The sequence below is a fragment of the Ambystoma mexicanum genome, chromosome 2p, assembly GCF_040938575.1.
Source record: "Ambystoma mexicanum isolate Mex_15411 chromosome 2p, UKY_AmexF1_1, whole genome shotgun sequence".
Lineage (NCBI taxonomy): Eukaryota > Metazoa > Chordata > Amphibia > Caudata > Ambystomatidae > Ambystoma > Ambystoma mexicanum.
This window is the reverse complement of record NC_090923.1, coordinates 1,123,508,510-1,123,534,871: the sequence shown is the minus strand read 5'-3', so window position 1 is coordinate 1,123,534,871 and position 26,362 is coordinate 1,123,508,510. Positions and strand designations below refer to the sequence as shown.

General features: G+C 49.2%; 1 protein-coding gene across 1 annotated transcript in view; it reads left to right on the top strand.

Moving 5' to 3' along the window:
- The window catches only part of WDR74 (WD repeat domain 74), a 383,453-nt gene that overhangs the window by 69,882 nt on the left and 287,209 nt on the right, over positions 1–26,362 (top strand). The gene's annotated exons all lie outside the window — the stretch shown is intronic.

The window sequence follows — 26,362 nt, the reverse complement described above, 5'->3', positions numbered from 1 at the left end:
CGCCTCTTAATCCATGTCCGTTGCCCTCCGACTCTGAACACTCCATTGTTCCCCTCCATACGCGGCTTACTTGGCAGGTGTCTCCAATCACAGCTGTTGCTCATTTTGTTTTCACTTTATGACTTGGAACTGCTTGTTGCCGACTTCCTACTGGATCGATGGTACCTGGATGGATTGCAACCATTTGCATTGTGTACGTTATAATGCAGGTGTTGGTAGGAAAAGGCAATACCTCTCGGTTCTGAATTGCCTGTTTTCTGCCTTAGAATGCTTCTCAATTTTAGATCTCTCACCTGGAAAGCTTGGCGATTTCACTGCTATGCCCCGAAATGCTCCGTTTCCCCTATGCCTCGTAATTCCATCCACTATACTCGCCCTTGGAGCGCTTGCTATTTTTTCATAGCTTAGTATGCACTTAGGTTATCTTTTAACTTGAAATGCTTGTCTTTAGCCCTGCCACTGAACCACTTCCGTACATTCTGTTATGTAAACAATCATACATTTACAATAGTTAGTTTTGCACATGTGTACACGTTTGATTATCTGATAAATGATTGGATCAGATTTAAGTTATTGGCTGCAGGATATACATCAAATGATCCGAGTATACTGTTGAGCCCCAAAGTGACCCAGGGCCCTTTAAATTATAATTCTGATTTTAGATAAGGTTCAACTAGCCAAACCTTCCCTTATGCGACTTCCAAAGCAGCCAAATCGCACTAAAGTGGATGGTAGCGTATGGACTGCAAGTAGTGCCATAAAATGTTTGGATCACGTAACCAGCGGTTGCTTTTTTTGGATAGGTGTCTTATTTATTGGTAATTAATTGGTTGATTTATTGGGCGTCCAAATTGGTCACAGGAGAATTTGTATTGCGCATTTTGCCGCATATATTTGTACGGGGGTGTCTTGTTATGGGCAAAATCTTCCTCGGGGCCAGCCCTTTGAGAGCAAAAATACCCAATTCAGCCCAAAATACAGGTTCTATTGTGCTGAGCAGTGAACTCATGCTAGTGACACATGACACCTTCAATAAGTTTTAGTATTTATTCTAAACAGTGAATTTCATATACATTTGGGATTCAAGTTAGAGAAGATTACAAAGCACAAAACTTAGAGAAATGCAAAATATAGAGAAACATAGAACTTAGATAAACATAGAGAAACATAGAGAAACAGTTTTACGCCCCTTCAATCAGCACTGGGAGACCCTGGCCCTCATAAACTAGCTGTAACAAGCCCTGCTCAGAGGACAGCGCTGCTGGGTGCCATCAGAGCTCCAAATTCCGGGCACTTGATCTTGCTCGAACCAAGTCCACAGGACGATCTCCCACCTGAGTCATGTGAGCATGCATATTTTATAATCTCGTGCTGCCCGTCCATGACGCACAGTTCCAGAACTTTCCCTGTGCAAAATATAGGCTGGCTCATGGAAAAAAACCCAACTCTGTTAATTTCCACTGTGCTTCTTCTGAGCCCCTCCCTGGCTCCCTGGAGCCCATCTGCGCGAAAGCTCAGGAATGTCTTATCAGTGCCTTCCCAGAGAAAAGGAGATTAGCTTGGGGCCATGCAGGGCTACCGTTAGTGAGGCAGAATATTCTAAGGGAAGCAGGGATGTATTAACCCCATCTGCAAGCTCTAAAAGGCATGCACTCATAGCTTAGTGTTCATAGCGCTTAAGACTGGCTATCTAAGCGCTATATAGGTGCCATAATGTTCCAAACACTCCAAAAATGTCTATTAGCGACAGAGCTAGGGCCCTCTCCCTGCCTGTCTATCAACATGTGACCGATCACTCATACTAGGCCTGCATATTCCTTGTAGCTCACTACTGCATAATAGAAGTGCTACAACAGACTATTGTCAGCATTTTTAGCACATACTTTGAATACACTATTGGCTTTCAGCGGCTAATGCTGTCGTCTAAAGCCCTGATTGGCAAGGTTGCAATTTTGTGTATCACTACAGGGGGTTTAGGGATAGAATTAATGTATTGGGGGTTCCGGGGTGGGCCTACGGCAGGGTGATCTTCTCCATATATATGCATCAATATATAGCTGTAAAAAAATAAAGACTGATTCTCCAATGCCCTATTTGATTTGGAATAATCGGCCCAAACCTATTTATCACCACAAAGCCAAACCCTTACTAAAACAAAACCTCTTGGTTCACACTGGAGCTCCTGGCTACTCGCGCTAAGAAACGCGCTGCAGAAACAGCTTGGAGAAAAGATCCCTCCTTAGTTAACAAAACATGCTGGCACCGACCTTCGCCTTGCATGTCCTCGGCAGCTGACAATCGGCTTCTGCCCAAGACACGGACCCAACACTGCGCTGCTGGACCTTTAAAAACAAACTGGATGACATTAAAGACACTGGCAAACTCTCCCTGCTCCTTTTGCTAGACCTATTTTCAGCCTTTGACCTCGCCGACCACTGCAAGATTTGCAACTACCTCACCTCAACAGCTAACTTCTCCCCTGCAGCCTTTTACTGGATCAGGTCCTTCCTGGCTGACAGATCCACCCACTCGTGTTTTCATGAACGATCATGCAGCCCCACCCATGCTGATAACCTGTGGCCTACCACGAGGCTCCTACATCTCCCCTACTCTTAACATTTATACAAACCCCCTTTATGGACATTTGGATGTCCTCGGCATGGCATATACACGAATTACACTGACCATGCCCAAATCCTCCTCCCTCTCTTAGGTCTCTACCACCAAGATGTCGCGGCCATCAACTTGGTCTACGACATCCTCCAAAACTAGATGGCGTCTCACCTCCTGTCCAAACGTTGACTAAACCGAGTTTCTCATCGTAGGCTCATGCGCCGCACCCCGCAACGGAAGTCTGATCGAAACTTCACCCACAGCTAAAACCTTGGCCATCTGCTTAGATGCCCCCCTTGACCCATCGTGCTGATTAAACGCCATTGCCTCCTCTGCTGTCTACAACGCCAAACTACTCGATGCCAGCAAACCGTTCCTTACCCATGGCTTGAAATTGAGATCCGGTGAGCAGGAGCTAAAACCAGCTGCTGGGTGTTAGTCATCACCCTGTAGGCAGGAGTTACTGCAGGGGAACCAGGAGCTCCAGAGATGTCCTTTTCCATTGTGTATGAGCCATTGTGTTTAAAACTTATATTAGATGTGTTCTAACCAGGCTCTACTATGCTAGAAGCAGGTGCTAAATCACTCCCAGCTCCCCTCAATTTCGAACCCTGCTTACCAGAACCAACAGCCTCTCCATGGCCAGAGCCACTATCGGTGCTAAACTTGACTACGGCAGCGCCCTTTGTGCAGGCACCTCTGAGCAAAACCTGTGTGAACTCCAAACCACTCAAAATAACGCCCTCCCCGCTGCGTTGGGTCAGTCCAAACACAATGTCTCAGAAGCCAGAAAAAAGGGCCAATAAAATTCAAGGCTTTGTCCTTAGCACACTGGTGCCTCACTTACACTGCCTCGGCATGCCTCACCTGCCGCGTGAAGAAATACACCCTCCCCACACCCCCCTGCCGACTGAGATCCACGATTTGCCGTTACCTCAGAGTACCCAGCTTCAACTGAAAAACTGCAGGAGGCACAAGCTTCCCTGGCATTGCCACTAAGCTCTGGAAGAATCTCCCTGCCGCTTTAAAAAGAGCCCTCCTGCTGGACCTCTAGGAAAAATGTGAAAACCTGGCTTTCACCTAAGCCTCCATGCTTCGGTACCTTCACCTAAACTGACACTCGATGTAGTGTCTATACTGCTTCATACCTTGTTTTCTTCCCTTTTTGTAATGTTCCCATCCAATGCAAAAATAAAGTGGTCGACCTTACAACTGCTCACCCCGTGTTACTGCCCTCTGGCAGTTGCATGTTGGTTGCGTGACGATCCCAGAGATTGAATGGATTGTGTCCTCCAATGTATTCCTCATCTATGGAAATGTTTTCCCTGGCAGAGGGTACCTTGCGTTGATGGCGTTGGGTCGATGTCCTTCGAAGGCCTCTGTCGAGGGCGACATCGTTGGATGTTATAAGTAGGACGCACAGCGCCCGTACCCTCAGTTCTGTTTTTGTTGCAAATGTGTTTGGTTCGTAAAACTCGGCGCGCCTCGAGGTTACTGTGAAGTTACTGAATTATGTCTTCTACCTCGACAACCTCGCGGTCTGGCTTCAAGAAGTGTCAGGACTGCGGCTCCAAGATGTCTATCACAGACCCGCATCCATTTGTCTGTGGTGCCTCGGCGAGGGCCACGCTACGGATGAATGTGAGGGACTAACCAGGTCGCGGTCTTAGTCTCCGTCAAAGCCTGCAAAATCGTCGAAGCCCTTGAAGGTGTCGACACCATCAGCGACATGCCTGTCCGGTCTTTGCTCCCGGTCAGGCCCTTGAAGCAGTCGGCGCTATTGTCGACTCAGACTCCGTCAAAGCCATCGCCTCCTTCAATGCCATCTAGGCGAATTTACTGGTGGAGGTCCCTGTGACTGTGGACCCGACGAGAAAGGCTACTTCTAAGTCTGTGAAGCCTGTGGCTGAAAAGAGGTTTATTCCTCTCCCAAGGAAGGACTTCTTTGAGTCCCTCCATGACGTTTGAGGACGAAGAAAGGTCGGATGAGGATATTGTCCCTTTTGGTCTTCCGCATGGGACCCCTAATGTTCTGGACTCTCATTTCTGAAGAGAGTCGGATGGAGGATCTGTGTCAGTCTTTGTACAATGCCAGTGACCTTCACACTTCCCCTGAGATGGAGTTCGGCAAGCCAGACCCGGGGGATAATGGCGACTCCTCTTATCAGAGACTTATGTTGAGAATTGTGGAGTACCTGGGCTTTTGCAGGCCTCCGGTGCATTTTGATCAAGATGATCTTACAGATATTTTGGATCAGGGACCGTCAACCAACCTTGTGTTGCCATTTCATGTGGCATTGCAAAAGAGGGTGGCTGCTACTTGGAACTCCCAGAGAGTATTCCGGCGGTGAACAAGTCATTAACGAAGAAATACCGCCCATCCAGTAGCGACCCCGGCTACCTATCCACACACACCACTCCAGAGAGTTTGGTGGTTTAGGCGGCCACGGCCACCTCGGAGCAGGCGGCATACTCTACCATCCCTCCGGATAGGGACGATAAGCGCATGGATGGATGGATGGATGGATGGATGGATGGATGGATGGATGGATGGATGGATGGATGGATGGATGGGCATGCAAGGTATTTTCTGCTGGGAGTATGGGGTTAAAATCGGCCAACTCCACCTGTGCCTTAGCAAAGTTTTCGCACACTCTGTGAAACTGCATCTCTTTAGCGGCTGAGCATATTCCCAAAGGGGAAGAAAGGGAGGAGTTTCTAGCTATTGTGAAGGATGGCAAGGATGCCATGTGTGAATCCCTTCAATCTGGGTTGGACACTGCAGATAGTGTCAGCAGGCCCATGGCTATGAGCACCGTGATGCGCAGATTTGCGTGGTTGCGGAAGTCAGGGTTTGCACCAGATGTGCAGGCTCGTCTTCTCAACATTCCCTTTGACGGGTCTCCTCTGTTTGGCAGCAAAGCTGACAAGAGCCTTCAGGTTGCAGACCTCCAAAGCAGCTGCCAAATCTTAGGGAGCAGCTGTTCGACATCCTCAGCCTTTTCGTCGTAGGGGACAGCAATGGAGGGGTGGTTCCTTCTTGCTACTACTCCTCATTTGGAAGGGCAAGAGGGTTGGCCAGTCAAAGGGGCCAACGTAAGTTTCCTCGTGGTGGATGAGGTAGCGGTGCCAAAGCCGCTCAAACAGCAGCCGCTTCGCCATCAGGTGCTGCTGCAGCCGCTTCAAAACCAATCTGCGGCCTTGACTCATTGTTCACCGGTAGGGTGCAGGCTTTCTCAGCATCTAGAATAATGGCGAGCCATTACTTCAGATGCGTGGGCTGTGGAAACCATTGCCCACGGTTACTGCCTTCCTTTTCTGCGACAGCCTCACAACAATCCACCAGCGAAGCACTCTTTGAGGATTGCAGATCCGCACATTGTGCAGGAGATATTGACCCTGCTAGAGAAGGGCACTGTAGAACCAGTGCCTGGGGTGGAGAGAAACAAGGGTTGGTACTTCCTGTATTTTTTTTATTCCCAAGAAGGACAGAGGATTGAGACCCATCTCGGACTTGCGTTACTTGAACAAGTTCCTCAGGAAGGACAAGTTCGAGATGGTCACTCTTTCTCAGATCCTTCAGGCCCTCCAGCTGCAGGATTAGTTGGTGTCATTGGACCTACAGGATGCTTATTTTCATGTGCAGATCCATCTCGAGCACCGGAAATACCTGAGATTCGCAGTTGGCGCCATGCACTATCAGTTTCAGGTCCTGCCATTCGGGTTGACCTCCGTTCGAGGGACGTCGCCAAGCTCATGGTGGTGGTGGCAGTGCATCTCAGGAGAGGGGGGGCAGGTGGGGGGAATTAACGTCTACCCCTACCTGGACGATTGGCTGATCAGGGCGCGTTCTCCCAAACAAGCCTTGGATCATCTCGACGTCACCTGCCACTCCACAAACTGGGCTTCTTACTCAATTTCAAGAAGTCACACATGACCCCTTCCCAACAGCTCCAGTACCTCTGGGCTGTGCTTGCCACCCAAGGCGAGGGCTCGACACATTTTCCAAATGGTCACCAAGTTTCAACATGCCCAGAGTGTTCCGGCTTTCAAATTCTTAAGGTTGCTCGGCCTCATGGCATCCTGCATTCTTCTGGTGCCAGAGGCTCGACTGCAGATGAGATCCCTTCAATGGGCTCTCAGGACACAAAGGTCCCAATTCTCCGGCAAGATGTCAGATCTCCTTCGGGTTCCGCGTCGCGTCTCGCAGGATATTCTGTGGTGGGTCTGCGAAGGAAATCTTATGAAAGGAGAACTTTTTTTGGCAACCGTGACCAGAGGTAACGTAGTGACGAACTCATCCCAACGATCTGTCCTTCAGCGGTCGGTGGTCTCCATGGAAGTCCAAGCTACACATCTCCCTTTTGGAGCTGAGAGCAATCGGGCTAGCACTGAAGGCTTTTCTGCCACCTGTACTGGGGAAGAATGTCCCGATAATGACCGACAACACAGTGGCTATGCATTACCTCAACAAAAGAGGAGGTGTAGGGTCGCTTCCAATGTGCAGAGAGGTGATGCAGCTCTGGTTCTGGCCAATCCAAGAGGGAATCTCTCTGGCGGCAGTGCATCTAGCCAGCGAAGAGAACGCAGCAGCGGACGCTCTGAGCAGGCAGAGTGTGGGCTCCCATGTGTGGGAGATGGCTCAGGAAGTCCTTCAGCAGATCTTTGCCCTTTTGGGAATCCCGCAGGTGCATCTGTTTGCGACAGGTTTCAACTGGAAGTGCGAGAGGTTCTGCTCAAGGGAATTTCCTCCAAGAGGAGCTCTAGGGGACGTATTCGTCGTGGATCGGTCATTCCAGCTTCTGTACGCGTTTCCTCCGATCCCCGTCATTCCTCAAATCCTACGGAGGTTATGGAGGTTCGAGGCACACATGATCCTCATTGCTCTGGATTGGCCCAGGAGAGCGTGGTACCCGGACCTTCTAGAAATGTCCATCTGTCCTCCAATGCATCTTCCCCAAAGAGCAGATCTTCTTGTGAGATGACGGTCGGGTTCTCCATCCAGAGGTCAAGACTCTCAACCTTCACGCATGGTTTCTGAAAGTTTGAGATAGAAGGATTGGGACCTCCCGGATGACGTAATGGAGGGGTTGCTTTCGGCCAGGCAGCCTGCAACATATAATCCCTGTGCCGCTGGCGTATGTTTTGTGACTGGTGCAGTGGAAAGAATGGTGATCCTTTTCAGTGCTCAATTCCAGAGGTTCTCTCCTTACTTTCTTTGGTCCACAGGGGTCTTCAAGTGGGAACTATTAAAGGTTATCTGGCAGCGCTTTCTATCTTTAAGTGCTAGTCCGAGGAATGCCCTTATTTTAAGATTGCACTGGTCACTCAGTTTGTGAAAGGACTCACAAATGTGTTCCTGTCATCGCCTTTTCAGGTGCCGGTCTTGGACCTAAATTTGGTCTTAAAGTTTCTATTGGGTGCTCCGTTTGAACCTTTGCACTCTTGTCTGTTGTGGTTGTTGACATTTAAGAGTTGCAGGCACTTTCTTCTAAGCCACCCTTTACTTTGATCCACAAAGACAGGGTTGTATTGAAAATACGGCCGTCCTTCCTACCTAATGTGTCTGAATTTCATTTAAGTCAGAAGGTGGTGCTCCCTGCCTTCTATCCCCCTCCTCATCCTAGTAAGGACGAGAAGAGACTCCATAGGTTGGATCGTAGGAGAGCATTGAGCTTTTATCTTTCGAAGGGATTGTGTCCTCCGACGTATTCCTTATCTTAGATAGAAATCCTTCAGCTTTGCTGGCCTCGGAAAATTTTTTTCGCCAGAGGGCGCTGCGCGTCGATGATCGCCGAGTCGATGACCCTCGACGGCCTCCGTGCCGACGTCGACGTCATCCTGCCTATAAAGGCCGCGCGCAGCGTCCGTTGCTCAGTTCCGTTTTTCCGCGCTTCGTTGTGCCTCGGAACACCGTTGCTCAGTTCTCGTCAAGATAACGTATATAATAACTACTATTTACCTCGATATCGATGGCATCCTCCTCCGACCCGACGACCCCTCGGTCCGGTTTCAAAAAGTGCCGAGACTGCGGGAAGAAAATGTCGTTGACGGACCCTCACAGGGTCTGTTTGTGGTGTCTGGGAATCACGCACCAGAGTTCGGAGTGTGAGGAATGCCTTTCCATGACGGCGAAAGCCTTGAAGGAGCGTAGGGGGAAGCTCGAGAGAGGTAGGTCAACTTTAACTTCCTCGAAAGCTTCTTCGGTAGAGTCGAGACGTTCGTCTCCTCACCATAAAAAACACTCTCGATCTAGATCACGAAGTGGCTCCCACCACTCGTCGACATCGAGACACTCGAAGAAGAGACGTAGGAGATCCCCTTCGTCATCTTCGTCGAGTTCTCCTGAGAGAGTTCATTGCCCCACAAAACGCAGCTCGCAAGCTGAGTGGGAGGAATTCAGGAAAAAGATGCTAAGCGTCTTCGAGAAAGCGGCCTCGTCCCCCTCGAAGACAGCTGAGGGTGATACCCCGGGTAAAAAACCCAAAAAATCTAAACGCCGCGAGTCGCAGTACCCGGCGGAAAAGTCAACCCGAAAGCGCCTCGAGCCATCGGGAGATAAAGCATCATCGACGCCATCGTCGAAAACTCCTTCGAAACAGAGGTCGGCGCCATCGACGCCGTTGTCGAAGGATTCATCGGCGCATCAGTCGATCGAGTCGACGCCGACGTCGACGCCGATATCGACGCCGGTGAAGGAAAGAACCACGGCTACTCCACAGCCAACGGTTAGACAAAAGACCTCCGACTCGACGCCGAGAACGTCGACGTCGTTCTCGAGCAAGACTCCGATCCTTTCGAGTTCTTCGAGGCCTAGTACACATTTCTCGACGCTTTTCACGGCGCCTTCGAGTACTTTCACGTCGGTGTCGACGACATCGACGTTTTCAAGGCCTGTGATGATGGCTCCTTCTGCATTGGAAATGGGGTTTATACCATTCCAAAAACCAATGTATCCCCCTTTAACCTCGATTTTTGAGGAAAGGGAGGATTCAGACCAAGATATTGATTTACAGAGGACCACATCACCAGAGCCAGAGACTTTCGCCTCTGAGGAAGGAAGATTAAAAAATCTTCAGGATGCACTTCAGGAAGCTAGTGGCTTGGACACTTCTCCTGAAGCAGAATTTATCAAACCAGACCCAGGAGAACATGCGGAGACTCCATATAGAGCTCTGATGTCTAGAATCATAGAATTTATGGGTTGGTCTGCACCTTCTCCTGCCTTTCAGCAGGATGACCTCACTGACATACTGGACAAGGGCCCACAGGAGGATCCTGTGGTTCCATTTCACTCTGCTCTACAGAGAAGGATTTTGACAAACTGGGAAACGCCAGAAATTATCCCGGCAGTAAATAAAAAACTGTCAACAAAATACAGGGTGGCTAGTTCTGACCCTGAATATTTGTCAAAACACCCTACTCCTGAGAGCTTGGTTGTACAGGCTGCAACCTCATCAGGCAGCACATCTGCATACCCCACTGCTCCGCAGGATAGGGATGACAAAAAGTATGATGCCATGGCTAAGAAGGTTTTTTCTGCCTGTAGCATGGCGTTAAAGTCTATTAACGCGACCTGTACGCTCGCTAGGTTCAGCCACACCCTTTGGGAGTGCGCTTCATCAGCGGCTGACTGCCTCCAAGAAGGAGAGGAAAGGGACGCATTTTTAAACATCATCAGGGATGGTAAAGATGCGATGTGCGAGACCCTACAAACTGGCCTAGATTCTGCTGACAGTATCAGCAGGGCCATGGCGGCAAGTACCACAATCCGCAGGCATGCGTGGTTGAGGAAGTCTGGTTTTGCCTCTGACGTGCAGACCAGGCTTTTGAATATGCCCTTTGACGGTTCTACCCTCTTTGGAAAGAAGGCGGATGACAGTTTGGAGAAACTGCAAACGTCCAAGGCAGCAGCCAAGTCATTGGGAGCTGCTATCCGTCAGAATACCTTTCGTCCTTCGGGATCATCGTGGAGAGGACGGTCCTTTCGTTACTATTCCTCATATGGAAGGGGCAGGGGACGACCGGCTCAAAGAGGCCAAGGAAGATTTACCCGTGGTGGACGGGGTAGGGGAAAGAAAGCCGCACCCGCAGGAGCAGGAGCCACTTTACCTTCGGCAACTGCATCAGCCGCTTCAAAACCACTCTGAGGTCTCCCCTCACAGAACACCAGTAGGGGGCAGGTTAACTCACCATCTGACGGAATGGCAGGCTATTACGTCAGATGCTTGGGCTCTGGAGACAGTGGCCCAAGGTTACTGCCTGCCCTTCCTACATATCCCTCAGAGTCATCCACCGGGGAACAACCCTTTGAAGCTTCCAGATCCGCTCCTCTTGCAGGAGGTTTTAGACCTGCTAGAGAAAGGTGCCATAGAACTGGTACCTGTAGCGGAAAGGAACAAGGGTTGGTACTCCCCCTACTTCATAATACCGAAGAAGGACGGAGGACTGAGACCCATCTTAGACTTACGGGAATTGAACAAATTCCTCCGAAAGGACAAGTTCAAGATGGTGACTCTCTCTCAGATCCTTCAGGCCCTCCAGCTTCAGGACTGGTTGGTATCTCTAGACCTCCAGGACGCTTATTTCCATGTGCCGATCCATCCCAGGCACAGGAGATACCTGAGGTTCGCAATTGGCAGCTCTCATTATCAATTTCGAGTTCTGCCATTTGGGCTAACCTCCGCCCCGAGGGTCTTTACCAAGCTAATGTCGGTTGTGGCTGCAAGTCTAAGGAGGGAAGGGATTCATGTCTACCCTTACCTAGACGATTGGTTGATCAGAGCTGTATCTTCGGAACAGGCTCAGAGACAACTAGATTATGTTTGCCACTTCCTTCACAAGCTGGGCTTCTCCCTCAATTTAAAGAAGTCACAGATGATACCATCACAGAGACTCCAATTCATTGGAGCAGTCCTGGACACTTCCCTGGGAAAAGCCTTGCCACCAGAGGTGAGGGCTCGAGATATTCTGCAGATGGTCATCAGATTTCAGAATGCCCAATATCTCCCAGCCTACGACTTTCTGAGGTTGCTAGGCCTCATGGCATCCTGCATATTCCTCGTGCCGGAGGCTCGCCTGAGAATGAGATCCCTCCAGTGGGCACTGAGAACTCAGTGGTCACAGTTCTCAGGAAGGATGACAGATCTCCTTCGGATCCCGGTCAAAGTAGCCCGAGACCTTCAGTGGTGGGCCTGTCGGGAGAACATCCTGAAAGGAGAAATGTTTTGGCAACCATGGCCGGAGATAACAGTAGTCACGGATGCCTCACTCACGGGGTGGGGAGCTCACGCCAACGACTTGACCATCAGCGGTCGTTGGTCTCCATCGGAGTCCAGACTACATATCAACCTGTTGGAGCTGAGAGCCATCAGACTAGCGCTGAAGGCTTTTCTGCCGTCTGTACGGGGAAGAAACGTCCTAATAATGACGGACAATACAGTGGCCATGCACTACCTCAACAAAAGAGGAGGCGTAGGCTCACTACCACTGTGCAGAGAGGCGATGCAGCTCTGGTTTTGGGCAATTCAGGAAGGAATCTCTCTATCGGCAATTCACCTAGCCGGAGAGAAGAACTTGACAGCGGACGCTCTGAGCAGGCAGAGCACAGTCTCTCACGAGTGGGAGATAGCTCAGGAAGTCCTTCAAGAGATCTTCGCCCTTTGGGGAACCCCTCAAGTGGATCTGTTCGCCACCAGTATCAACAGGAAGTGCGACAGATTTTGCTCAAGGGAATTTCCCCCGAGAGGAGCTCTAGGAGATGCGTTCGTAGTGGACTGGGAGTTCCCACTTCTGTACGCGTTCCCTCCGGTCCCTGTCATTCCTCAAATGATCAGGAGGTTGAGAAGGTTTCGGAAGACCATGATCCTAATTGCCCCGGATTGGGCCAGGAGAACGTGGTACCCGGACCTTCTAGACATGTCCATCTGCCCTCCAATTCGACTGCCATACAGAGAGGATCTTCTCTCGCAGAAGGAAGGTCAGGTTCTCCATCCAGCCATCAAGACCCTCAACCTTCACGCTTGGTGTCTGAAAGGTTGAGGTACAAGGATTGGGACCTTCCGGATGATGTTATGGAGGTGTTGCTTTCGGCCAGAAGGCCGGCAACTAAAACTCTATACCGCTGCCGTTGGAACAAATTTTGCAGCTGGTGCAGAGAAAAGAATATTGAACCCTTTTCTTGTGGTACACCTATGGTGTTGTCATTCTTACTTTACCTGGCTAATTCAGGCCTACAGGTTGGCACAATTAAGGGCTATCTCGCAGCGCTATCAATCTTTAAGCGCACTGCAGAGGAGCCTTCATACTTCAAAATTCCATTGGTAATACAATACCTAAAAGGATTAACTAATGTTTATCCCCCGAAACCTTTTCAAGTTCCCTTATGGGATTTAAACCTAATTTTAAACTTCCTAAAGGGTGCCCCTTTTGAACCACTACACTCTTGTTCATTGAAGCTTCTCACCCTCAAAACTGTTTTGCTAATAGCATTGACATCTGCTAGAAGGGTTAGCGAGTTGCAAGCCTTATCGTGTAAACCTCCACATACAATCTTTTACAAGGACAAAGTTGTTCTTCAGGTGAAGCCTAACTTCCTCCCGAAGGTAGTCTCGGAGTTTCACATCACTCAGAAGATTATATTACCTTCTTTCTACCCTCCTCCTCATCCGGGGAAGGAGGAAGAGAGACTGCACAGGCTGGACCCTAAGCGAGCCTTGAGCTTCTATATCAGCAGATTGGCTAAGATCAGACAAGCAGACCAACTCTTTGTAGGTTATGCAGGACATAAGTTGGGCCTTCCAATAACAAAACAAACCATCTCCAGATGGATTATTTTAGCCATTCTGGAGTGCTACAAATTGGCAGGAAAGGAGCCTCCTCAAAATCTAAGGGCTCATTCTACCAGGGGTATCGCAACATCCTCAGCCCTTCAAAGAGGGGTGCCAATTCGAGATATATGTGCGGCTGCCACATGGTCGTCCGCACATACATTTACCAAATTCTATAGCCTGGATTCCTCCTCTAGTCAAGAAACTAGATTCGGCAAGGCTGTGTTACACTCTGTCCATTCTGGAAGGGTAACATAACTTTTATTACTCCCGCCTCCAGTCACAATACCACTGCTATGGGAGTCTATCTAAGATAAGGAATACGTCGGAGGACACAATCCCTTCGAAGAACTAGTTACTCTTACCTTGTAACGTTCTTTCGATGGGATGTTCCTCCGACGTATTCCTTATCGACCCTCCCATCCATCCCCGCAGTATGACTTCCTGTGGGTTTGCAGCCTATGCTCCTTCAAGGTGATTAGTCTAATCCAAAAACATTACTGGGGACTACAAAACGGAACTGAGCAACGGACGCTGCGCGCGGCCTTTATAGGCAGGATGACGTCGACGTCGGCACGGAGGCCGTCGAGGGTCATCGACTCGGCGATCATCGACGCGCAGCGCCCTCTGGCGAAAAAAATTTTCCGAGGCCAGCAAAGCTGAAGGATTTCTATCTAAGATAAGGAATACGTCGGAGGAACATCCCATCGAAAGAACGTTACAAGGTAAGAGTAACTAGTTCTTCTAGAATGTCCAAAGTCAGAGTGGATGATCAGCTCTTTTTGGGGTATACTGGACACCGATTAGGCCAAGCTGTTTCTAAGCAGACCTTGTCTAGGTGGATCATCCTCACTATTTCGGAATGCTACAGATTGGTTGGCAAAGACCCTCCTGAGGACTTGCAGGCTCATTCCACCAGGGGCATAGCTACATTGACAGCCCTGCAGTGGAGTGTACCGGTAAAGCGCATCTGTGATGCTGCAACGTGGTCTTCCATACACACACGTTTGTTGAGCATTGTTCCCTGGATGTTGCCTTTGGTAAGGTAGTGCTTTACTCTGCCATTTAATTGGGTATGTCTAAATTCTTCTCCCAGCTCCACTCCTGGATACTGCTTTGAGAGTCTGTCATAGATGAGGAATACATTGGAGGACACAATCCATTTGAAGAACAAGTTACTTACCAACTGGTAACATTCTTTCGACTTATTACTCATCCCCCTGCCAGCCTACCCCCTCAAGAATTTCCCATGCCATTACAGCTTTCGTTCCAATAAGGCCAAGTGCAGTCGATACTGTATTATGGGCACGTGTCCCACACTTTGTGAGGGGGGGAAAAACATGAACTGAGGCTACGGGCGCCGTGCGTGCTACTTATAACATCTAATGATGTCCCCTTCAATGGAGGTCTTTGAGGACATCAACCTGACGCCATCAACGCAAGGGGCCCTCTGCTGTGGGAAAAGATTTCCCAACCAGCACAACTGTGGACATTATATGTCATAAATGAGGAATACGTTTGAGGAACATCCAGTTGAAAGAACGTTACCATTTGGTAAGTAACTTGTTCTTCTCCCCGAGGGGCAGCCCCTTCCCATGAGGCCAGAGAGGTGAGGCTGCTACCGGATAGTCCCCCTGGAGGTGATAACTCGGTGGGAGGGTTTCATGGGGAGAGTCCCCTTCTGGGGATCAGGGAGAACATCTTGGAAGAATGCAGTATGACAACTCCAATCCAACACCTCTTGGCCCCCCTACCAGGTATACCCCATTGCACCTCTGCAATCTATATCCCCTTCCTTCCCCTCTTGCCTTTTACCTCCTTGTATTATTGGCAAGGAGGAGGCACTGGGACGAGAAAGAGCAGCGGGAGTGTTCACCACTCAAGTACTGGGACGAGGTGGCCCAGCAGAGTCCTGGAAGAACAACATAGGAAACTGACAACGACTTGTCCATCCAGACCAGACGCGGCTGACAACAATAATGAGGTAGCCGCGAATGACTGTAGGTGCACGGTGTACCAAATGCAGGCTTTTCAAACTCACGTTCGTAACCAGGAGAGGAGGAGCTCAGAAGAAGCTGGCAGTCGGCCGAGCGTCAGTACTAGAGTGTTCGCAGGAGCAGATCAGTCGGCAAAGAGGCGAACATACGCAAGCTACAGCGAGGAACGCTGTCCCGCCCGTGTAGCAGAAACCAGATTTTGAGGAAGCTCAGCTGATAGTTCGCTGTCTCTGTAATCCCTGGGGACATTGCAAAACTCTGAGAGTTAAGGGCTGGCATGGGAGAGCCGCAGGGGAAGCGGCGCAGGTTGCTCTCCCTGGAATCCTATGTAGTCCAGACACGAGGGTGTCACCCCAGGGACAGACTGCCTATGATCTTCCTCCCCATGGTCACAGTGGCCTGCTCAAACCCACAGGCCACTACGGAAGGGTCAAGAGCCCCTACCAGCAGCAAGAGAATCCGAGAGGAGTCCCTCGTCACAGTGATCGGGTCCAACCCACTGACCACCAGGGAAAGGTTGAGGACCCCAACCACCAAGCTGTAATCCTGAGAGGGAGAGTCACTCATTCCAGTAACACGGAACAAACCCACTGGCAGTACAATGAACCAAGTGGGCCACAGTGGGGAAGCCTGGGTCGATACCCCTACCAGCGTATGAACTATTTTCCATTCTACATTGTTGAAGACTGTCCTTGGGTCTGAGTATTTGCTTGTCTGAGTGCTGCACCGCAAAAGGTTTTGTTTACCCCTCTTGGCTTCCCCCCGAAGTTTAGGGGTGGTTCCAAAACAATATCCTTGGGAATGGAACGTAGCCCAATTTTGGCAAGGACTATGGGCAATACAATGATATTATAACTAACAAAAGATGTCCTGTCAATATCAAAGTTTGCATTTGTACAAAAACAGTGTAAAACATTTATAGATATAGTTGAAAAACATTAAGAAAATAATTGAGAACACCCTTAGTGTCCAGACAAGTCTAATGCTAATAATAGTGACATCAACCCTGGATTGGTCACGATATGCTCTTGACATAATGCATAAATTAACTGTTTTGTTGAAAACGTTAAATGAATTATTTTCGTAATGTTTTTCAACGATATGTATAAATGTTTTAAACTGTTTTTGTACAAATGTTTAATCGCTGACTGTTTGTGGTTTCATAAATATAGTACCTAAAGTAAAGATTGAAGGTGAAACTAAGTTATAAAAAAAGAAATAAAATGAGGCCAATTGAAAACTGGCAACAAACAAGGAACATAATTGTTATGTATTCCTTTACAAGAACCAGATTGTAGGTATATGAAGGCGGGCAGGGAATAAAATACCTCTGAAATGCAAGACTCATAAACATGCAAGATTGTTGCATGTAAAGTTTGATATTGACAGGACATCGTTTGTTATAGTATCCAAAACAATATCCAACAGGTGTGATCACAATGCCCTCCAAGCTACCCTATTCGAACCAGGTTATCCCATGAGCTTTATATTCAAGTTCACACATCGAATGCCAATCCATCAATGCTATCTTTTACATGTAAAAGTGCTTATCCTTCGAAACCTGTCCATCAAATATAGAAATGGATAAGTTTCGAAGGATATGGACTTTTAAATGTAAAAAATGGCATTTGGATGTTTTTTTTGTAACATTAAAACGTTACATGGAGCTGTCCAGTGCTGAAATCTTCGAAGGATTTTGGCACTGGCCAGCTTCATGTAAAGTTTCATTGTTTTACATTTTTTTTTGGGGGGTTCTGCCAACCAAATAAAGTATTGAAGCACAATTACTGGTTCAACACTGAGATATTTGCACTTAGGAAAGACAAACGCAAAGTTGAACGGAGCTGGAGAAAACATGTGCCGCCACACTCGTAGCACATAAAAAAAGAACAAATATAAAAAGGCTATTCTAACAGCCAAGCAAACAACTTCAATTACTGAATTACCACTCCCAAATGTAGCTCACCTGAGCTCTTCTCCATCCTGCATGAATTGGAGGGAAACGCGACTTAATCCAGTTTTTTGGTGAATGATGGATGGTGTCTGAACATCCAAAATAAGTGCTCTAGAAAAGTGGCATGCCACCAAAATGCTTAACGTGTCGCTCTACTGGGGGAACACGATACTGAATCCCAAGCACTACTCTTGGAGGGGGGGGGGGGTGGAGGGGAGCACGTTACTGAAAACCAACCTCTGCCGACCATGGAAGAAACACCCGACCCTCTGACTCCCTTCTTCAAGGAACTATCCGAGTTAGAGGTTCAGAACATTGTGCAAGCCCTAAAACCAGTCTCCTGTAAATGTGCTACCTTCCCAACCTCTCTGTTTAAAGACTGTCTCCTCCCACTGCTACCACGGGTGGCAACAATAATTAATCATGCCTGCTGGAAGCTTGGATTTCACCTCTTCAAAAAAAAGGATAACTTGTATCCATATGTAGCCTCCTATTTTTGACCCATAACCAATTTACTGTTTTTGTTGAAAATCACTGACAAAACCGTCTATCTCCAGTACTGTGAATATGCTAAAGAACATAAACTTCTTGGTCCTGGCCAATTCGGGTTTCGTTCCAAACATGGGACGGAAAGGGCACTCCTGGATTTAAAGTCAAACATTGTAAAAATTGTTGACAAAGGTCAAACGTTATTACTCCTCCTGCTAGACCTGTCAGCCATGTTTGACCTGGTGGATCATGAGATGCTGGTGGACCGCCTGATCACACTAAGGAAATGCTCACACACTGCTGCTAAATGGTTCAAATGCTTCATCGGGCCAAGACCAGCAAGAGTGACCAAAAATGACTTGCAATCCTCTCCTATACTGCTTACCTGCAGCGTACCACAGTGATCATGTCTTCTCCCCCTTACTGTGAGAGAGATATATATATTTCTGATGTTTGTTAATCTCCTTAGAATCGCATGCTGTGCATAGTCCGACATCCAGTGGTCACTGCGGAGTATTGCATTTTGTTTTTCGTAGTCGTGTCTGTAACACTATCCCTATAGTGACATGCATTGTACCCACAATCCCTCACGCGTCGAGGTCCCTCAGATTGTTTTTTTCCGCCCAGTTATTGGTCGCCTCTATGCGGAGCTCCTCGAGAGACATTGCAAAATCATTTCTTCGACCCTTGGTCGTTTATTATCATTAATATCTAACACATAGATCCCTCCCTCGACAAAGCTGCAAGCTGTTTCTCCGCCGAGCAAGATCTTCAACGGAAGGACGAGCGGAGGAGATCCTTCGGCGTCGCCGAACACGTGGCCTGGCCTCGCCGGCCTTACACAGTAGGGAGAGTGGGGTTGTGTGATCTTTTCTTTTCACTCCGAGAATGCCTTTCTCTTTCCCCTCCCTCTCTTTCGAGGTCGTAATCACACTTCTTGCCCTCAGCTATGGAGAGGACGCCCTTTAGGTTTTGCCCACTTTGCAAAGGCAAATATACCTGGAAGGACAAGCACAAACTGTGCAACCGTTGCTTGCCCCTCGATCACAAAGAGGACGGCTGTGCGGCCTGTAAGTTACTTAAGCCCAAAACAATAAAGGACCGCAGGGTCAAAAGGTGGGCGGCCTACGCCATGTCTAGGTCAGATTATTCGACCGCTGCTGCCGAATGTGACGAGGACAGTGATTACATGGCCCCCGTAACAGAGGTTGTAGACCTCTCGAGGGAGCGTTCTCGCTCCTCTTCGTCTGTCCCCGACAAGCCTGGCTCAAGCCCGGCTCACGCCCGGCTTATGGGGTTGAACACCCCGGCGACAAGGACGCACACAAGAAATCTCATAAACACATACCCCACGGCACGCATTAGTCGAAGACGAAGGCAGCCATAGCGCCAACGGAGGCGCCGGGCCCACCGGCGTCTTCCGCCGACCGTAAGGGTCGCCGGCCCTCCCCGCCACCGCTTCTGCGACAGGCGACCGGGCCCTCTGGAAATAAGGGCGCTAACCCCAAACCCTCAGGCGGCGACGCGCCTCGTAAGAGTGCGCACGTTGCCAGTAATGACTTGACGGTACCTAGCGCGACGGCGAGCGATCCCTCGGCAGAGAGAATGATCGCCGAAAGCCTCGCGCGTATATCTTCTAGGGACGGCCAGAGACGGGCAAAAACCGTGCACAAGGCCAAAGAAAGGCCGAAGGCGCCGGAAAGTAGGCTGGGACAGCTCCCACCGTCGACGGAAAGCTCTAGCCTACCAGAACACTTCTCAGAAGGCGAAGGCACCTTATCTTCGACACTATGGGACAGATCTAGGCAAATACAAGGAGAAGAAACTCCTTTTTCACTCCCAGAACGCTCTGGCCTACCTCAGTGGACCTTAGAGAAGTTCCAGTCCTGTATGGACAAGTTAGAAAGATTCATGGCCATTCCAGAAAATAGGACACCTAAAAGACCTAGGAAGGTACTCCTAGAAAGTCCAAGGGCTAAATACCCGAAGTTGTTCTATAACCCCTTTCAGGAGGATATGAACTCTTACGACCTCACCGAAGAGGACACTCACTTCCAGGAAGGATAGGAGTTCATTAATGATGAAAACCAACAAGAGGGAGAAGGCTTCCATGAGGACACTAACATAGGTGAGGAAGGGTACGAGGAAGACCCAGGTGAGGGTGACCCAAATCCCTGGCAGTCACCATCAGGGTCTACAGAGCCAGACATTATAGACATCAGGTCTCCTCAGACCACACCAGTCAGGAACCCTTCGCCTGTTGACGATCAGCCCACCTTTAATGCGCTGCTGAGGAAGGCAGCAGCACATTTTGAGGTCGAACCGGGGAGGTCACCCCAGACACTGACTACGTGGAAAGGATTATCAAAGAAAACCCCCCCCACCAGCCAAACAATTCCAATACTCGCCTCTGTTAAGAGACGAATCAACCCTTCACTGGCCACCCCTGCCCTAGTAAGAGGGGTTAATCCAAGAATCGAAAAATTGTTCTCACCCTCTCAATCAGACCCACTATATATTAAGGGTCACTCAATCCCGGACTCCTTAGTGGTGACTAACACTAGGAAAAGGACTGGGGTCCCACTGTCTACCAGCGAGGCACCCCCGGATAAAGAGGGGAAAAAGCTTTATGCCCTAGCCAAAAGAATTACCACCTCGGCAGCGTTCTCAATTAGGATTGCCAATAATAACACATTGTTGGCAAGCTACGCTGATGCGCAATGGGGAAAGCTTAAGCAGGACATCGAGGAAGTCCCTGAACCCCAAAAACTCGATTGCTGGCTACAGTTAATGAAGGGTCTCTGGTCAACCAAAGCATCGTTAAGAATACCCTCGATGCAGCAGAAACAGCTGGCCGCTCTTTGGTACAGGGAATTCTGCTGAAGCGCCACGTCTGGCTTCGCAATTCCGGGTTTAAGGCGGAAACGCAAGCGGCGCTCATTAACAAGCCTATTGAAGAGTCTAACCTCTTTGGAAAGGCAGTGGACGACGCACTGGAAAATGCGAAAAAAGAATTTGATACCATAAAGACCTTGGACCAAATCTCAGAGCCCCTTAACAGGCGGGGATTTGGCTACAAGCGTTCTTTTCGTGGCCAACGCCAGCAACAGAATCAACAACTTCAATATTCTGCCAGCAACTACCAAAGTAATAGTGGCCAGTACAATCAAAGAGGTCAACGCCGTGGCAAGGGGAGAGGTCGGGGTTCCACCCCTAGAAGCCCCCAAGCCACCAACAACACCAAGTGACGCAAAGATTCAGGTCCCCTCCCATGCATCGCCGGTCGGGGGCAGGTTAACATCCTTTCTTCCAGCATGGGAGGGAATAACATCAGACCGCTGGGTACTATCCACCATAGCCCGCGGCTACTGTATAGAATTCAACAGTTCCCCAACATACAGACCCCCGAGGGGACGACGCATGACACCAAAACACCTCGCCATCCTTCTCCAAGAAGTGGACCAGCTACTGGAAAAAGGGGCTATAGAGTTTGTGCCTCTATCTCAGGTAAGGGAAGGTATTTATTCAGTGTACTTCTTTGTACCCAAAAAGGATCTAACCATGCGCCCTGTATTAGATCTGCGCCCAGCGAACAAGTTTGTCAAGCCCCAAAGGTTTCGTATGGTAACCTTACAGGAAGTGATCCCACTGCTAGCACAGGGGGATTACATGACAACACTGGACATGAAAGATGCATACTTTCATATTTTAATGTTGCCGGCGCACAGAAAATACCTCAGGTTCATGATAGAGGGCAAACGCTACCAGTTCAGTGTGCTACCCTTCGGCATAGCATCTGCACCAAGGGTATTCACGAAAGTACTGGCAGTGGCAGCGGCTCACCTGCGCAGGTTGTCCATCCCAGTATACCCTTACCTCGACGATTGGCTCATAACAGGGGATTCTTACGAAACATGCTTCTCCAATACCCAAAAGACTGTAGACCTTTTGTTCCAACTGGGCTTCTCCATCAACGAGAAGAAGTCCAGCTTAGAACCCAGCAAGAGCAAGGTATTCCTAGGGGCTCTAATTCGAACAAAGGACGGCCTTGTCTTCCCCTCCAACGAGAGGGTCCAAAACATGCTGTTTCAGGTCCCCCAATATGTGGCAGGTCGAGAGGTGACGGTGCGCAAAGCGATGAGCTTGCTAGGAATGATGGGGTCATGTATTTATTTGGTACCTCACGCGCGCCTGCGCCCAATGCAAGAGTGGCTCAACAGCCTGTGGTGTCAGGCCAGTGGACAATGGGACGATCTAGTGGTGGTCTCGCAGGCCTTGGTTCTCTCGCTACGGTGGTGGACAAAGGAAAACCTGGTAAGGGGGAAACCCTTTGCCACACCCGCAGTGGAAGCCACTCTAACCACAGACGCATCCCTCACTGGATGGGGGGCTCACCTATCCCATCAGACTGCTCACGCAGTGTGGACTCCGAGCGTAGAATCCAAGCACATAAACCTACTGGAGCTACTGGCCGTGTTCAAGGCACTAAAAGCCTTCCAGGAACACCTACAAGGGAAGACAGTGATGGTCCTTACGGACAGCACCACAGCCATGTACTACCTCAACAAGCAATGGGGCACCCACTCTCCAGGACTGTCCAAGCTGTCCCAGAATATCTGGAAGTGGGCTCTCAAACACATGTTCCTACTGTCGCAACATGTACAAGGGGAACTCAATCTGCTAGCAGACGAACTCAGCAGAGACTTCCCTTGCCCTCAGAGTACGAATGGCAGTTGCACGAAGACATCGTCTTCGACGTCTTCACACAATGGGGATTCCCAGAAATAGACCTGTTCGCAACTCTGGAGGACTCACAATGCCAAGATTACGCCTCCAGGTACCCCCAGAACCAATCCAAGGGGAACGGTCTATCGATTCCATGGTCAGGGAAATTTGCTTGCGCCTTCCCCCGACTCCCCTTCTCAACAAGATTGTGCACAAGATGCACCAGGAACAAGTTACCATGATACTAGTGGCCCCTATGTGGGCCCGGCAGCCATGGTTCGCTCACTTGATGGAGATGTCTCTATCTCCCCCAGTGATGAAACTTCCCTGCCCGCACAACATGCTGTCACAAGACAAGGGCAGGACACTGCATCCATGCCCTCAGACCATGAATTTAGCAGCCTGACTCCTGAGATCATAGAATTTGAACACTTACAACTCCCGCAGAGATGCATGGACATCCAAAGCCTAACCCTCGTCACTGTTATTCTAGCAAATGAAAGAGATTTGTCATCTGGTGTAGAGGAAGAAGCATCAACCCAGTTGACTGCTCCCGCACGCACATTGTCCTGTACCTGATCCATTTACTGGACTCGGGTCTAGTGTTCAATTCCATTAAAGTCCACCTAGCGGCACTTTCTGCATACACCACTTCCCAGCTTAAAGTGTCGTGGTGGAAAGTCCCAGTTATCAAAGCCTCCATGGAGGGAGTAAAGATAATACACTCTCCGATAGCAAACCCAGCTCCCGGCTGGGACCTGAATGTGGTACTTACCAGACTCATGGGCTCACCCTTTGAACCCATGCACAGAGCAACTCTTGAGGACCTCACTCTTAAGACCGCTTTCCTAATAGCTATCACCTCCATTAGGAGAGTAAGTGAACTACAGGCTCTTTTTGTTCTAGACCCCTTTGTAACAGTTCACAGAGATCGTGGTTCTACGCACACACCCAAGGTTTGCACCGAAATTCATCTCAAAATTCCATGTAAACCAGTCAATAGAACTACCAACGTTCTTTCAAAACCCTTCCAATTCGGGAGAAAAAAGTCTGCATACACTTGATGTGCGCAGAGCTGTCATGTTCTACATGGAAGGAACCAGACCACTGAGAAAGGCTAATCAGTTCTTTGTCTCGGTGGCAGCAGGAAGAGAAGGAGATGCAGTTTCAAAATCCACTATAGCTAGATGGATTGTTCAATGCATCACTGTTACACTCTTGCTAAGAGAGAACTATCCTTCAAGCCAAGAGCACATTCTACTCTAGGCACTGGGGCATCCATAGCATTCATTGCAAATGTTCCCCTTGAGTCCATCTGCAAAGCGGCAACCTGGAGTTCTGTGCACACCTTTACAAAACACTACTGTCTAGATGCACACTCTAGATCTGACTCCCAGGTGGGACAGGCAGTATTTATCTTTTCTCTACTGTTCCTTCTCATAACCCACCGCCAACTCCGGGTACTGCTCGCTAGTCTATGCACAGCATGTGATTCTAAGCAGATTAACAAACATCAGAAGACAATACATTACTTACCGTAAAAGCATTTCTGATGGTTGTATCTGCTTAGATTCACATGCGCCCACCCTTCCTCCCCGCTCGGATGGAAGGAACATGGACACCTTTCTACATCTCTCTCTTTTCTGTACTCACTCACGTATAGAAGGCTCCCTCAGGGCAGAAAAAATACAAACGGAGGGACCTCGACGCGTGAGGGATTGTGGGTACAACGCACGTCACTATAGGGATAGTGTTACAGACACGCCTTGTCGACGTCCCCTTTTCGACTACGAAAAACAAAATGCAATACTCCGCAGTGACCACTGGATGTCGGACTATGCACAGCATGTGAATCTAAGCAGATACAACCATCAGAAATGCTTTTACGGTAAGTAATGCATTGATATATATATATATATATGTATATGTATATATATATATATATATATATATATATATATATATAATCTGCTTGGATCACATGCTGTGCATAGGCCTACATCTAGTGGAAGCTGTTGAGTATTACAGTTGTTGTTTTCGAAACTTGAAAAGGGACATCGCCAGGGCATGCCAGTAATACTATCCCTAGTGTGACGTCCACTGTACCCATGATCCCTGACGCGCCGAAGTCCCTCAGTTTTTTCCGCCATTCTAGATGGACGCTGAGTTCCTCTTTCGGCTTATAGCCATTTACTATTTTTCAATTACCGATAGTTTATTCTTACTATCCGTTATATCACTGCCCATCGAAACATCAGATGCCGGTGAAGACAAGAAAAACGACTGTTGGAAGACTCCCACGACAGATCCGTTTCGGCCTTGGAAGGCCGCTCCAGGCTTCGGCCCACACAGTAGGGAGAAGAGAGGGGGGAGGTCATTGTAGAATGTATATGCCCCCTTTCTTACACTACATTTGCCTACCTGCAATATCATTCCGTTATGGACAAGACCCCCTTTCAATTTTGCTTCAAGTGCAATAGGAAGTTTCCGTGGGTTGATAAACCCTTCATCTGTAACTTGTCTCCCACGAGACCACGTTGAGTGTTCTTGTTGAGCGTGCAGGCTCTGCAAGCCCAAGACTGTGAAGGACCGATTTATTAAATGCTGGGCCCACTACGCCAAGCAGCGCGAGGCCATGGAAGTAGAGGGTGCCTTCAGCGACGGCAGCAATGCAGCGGTGTTCGTCCGCGACTGGGTAGCTCTGGTTACCCAAGCGCAGGCCCCGATCCCCGGAAGACAGACCGTCGGTCTTGTTATGGGGACAACACCCGGCGGCGGAAGCGATATCACTTCATCCACCACTAAGCGCACAACCCAAGACCGAGACTCGACGCACGTGTTGAGCGAACGGCAACGCACGACATCGAGGCGGCACAGACGTCGCCCCAAAAACTCCCACGAGGGCCGATTGTCCGCAGACGAGGCTCCGGTTCAGCCCACACCCGAAATTTGACATTCTACGTCAAGTCGGGTACTAGACCCCAAACAGTCGGGGGGGGGGGGGGGGGGGGGAACTCGATTCAGGGGCCAGGGTAACGAGAAAGAGTCCAAAAATAAGTCCTAAAAGGGACATGGGGCTAAGACACCTGATAGGGAGAAATCTCAAGAGGCTAGGCCCAAAGAACCTGTATTACTTCCTCCAACAGATGAAGATTTAGGGCTCCCTTCTCACCCATTGGTAATCCCTAGTTCTGCACATTGGTCAGCTGAGGATGTAGAGCGGGTTATCGGGAGGATTTCCTTCATGGCCAACTTCTATGAAAAGGACCCTGTCTATTTCAAAAGTTTCCACTCCACCCCCCTGCTCCTCACCCCACCCCAGCATTTTCTGGGTCACAGATTACGGGGATGATGCAGCAGACCCTTATTACCGGGGTGATGCAGCAGACCCTTATTACGGGGATGATGACCCTGAGGTTGACCCCGAGGCAAATATGTATCCCATGGATTCACCTGTTGCTCAGGATCCCCCGGTCAGGGACTCTCCCATTGACAACCAGCCCCTACTAAATGAAGTACTCGTCAAGGCGGCAGAGCATTTTCAGATAGAGACTCAGGAAGGACAACAAGATAAGGATTTTGTAGAAGAAATCCTAGGAGATAAGAAGGCTGTTACGCAGTTTATCCCTCAAGTCCATTCAGCGAAAAATACAGCCATCGCTGGAGACCCCCTAATATTTCGCGGGCACTGAACCCCTGCATAAAAAAACTGTTTAGACCTGCCCCTTCTGACCCGCTGTATATCAGAGGGCAAC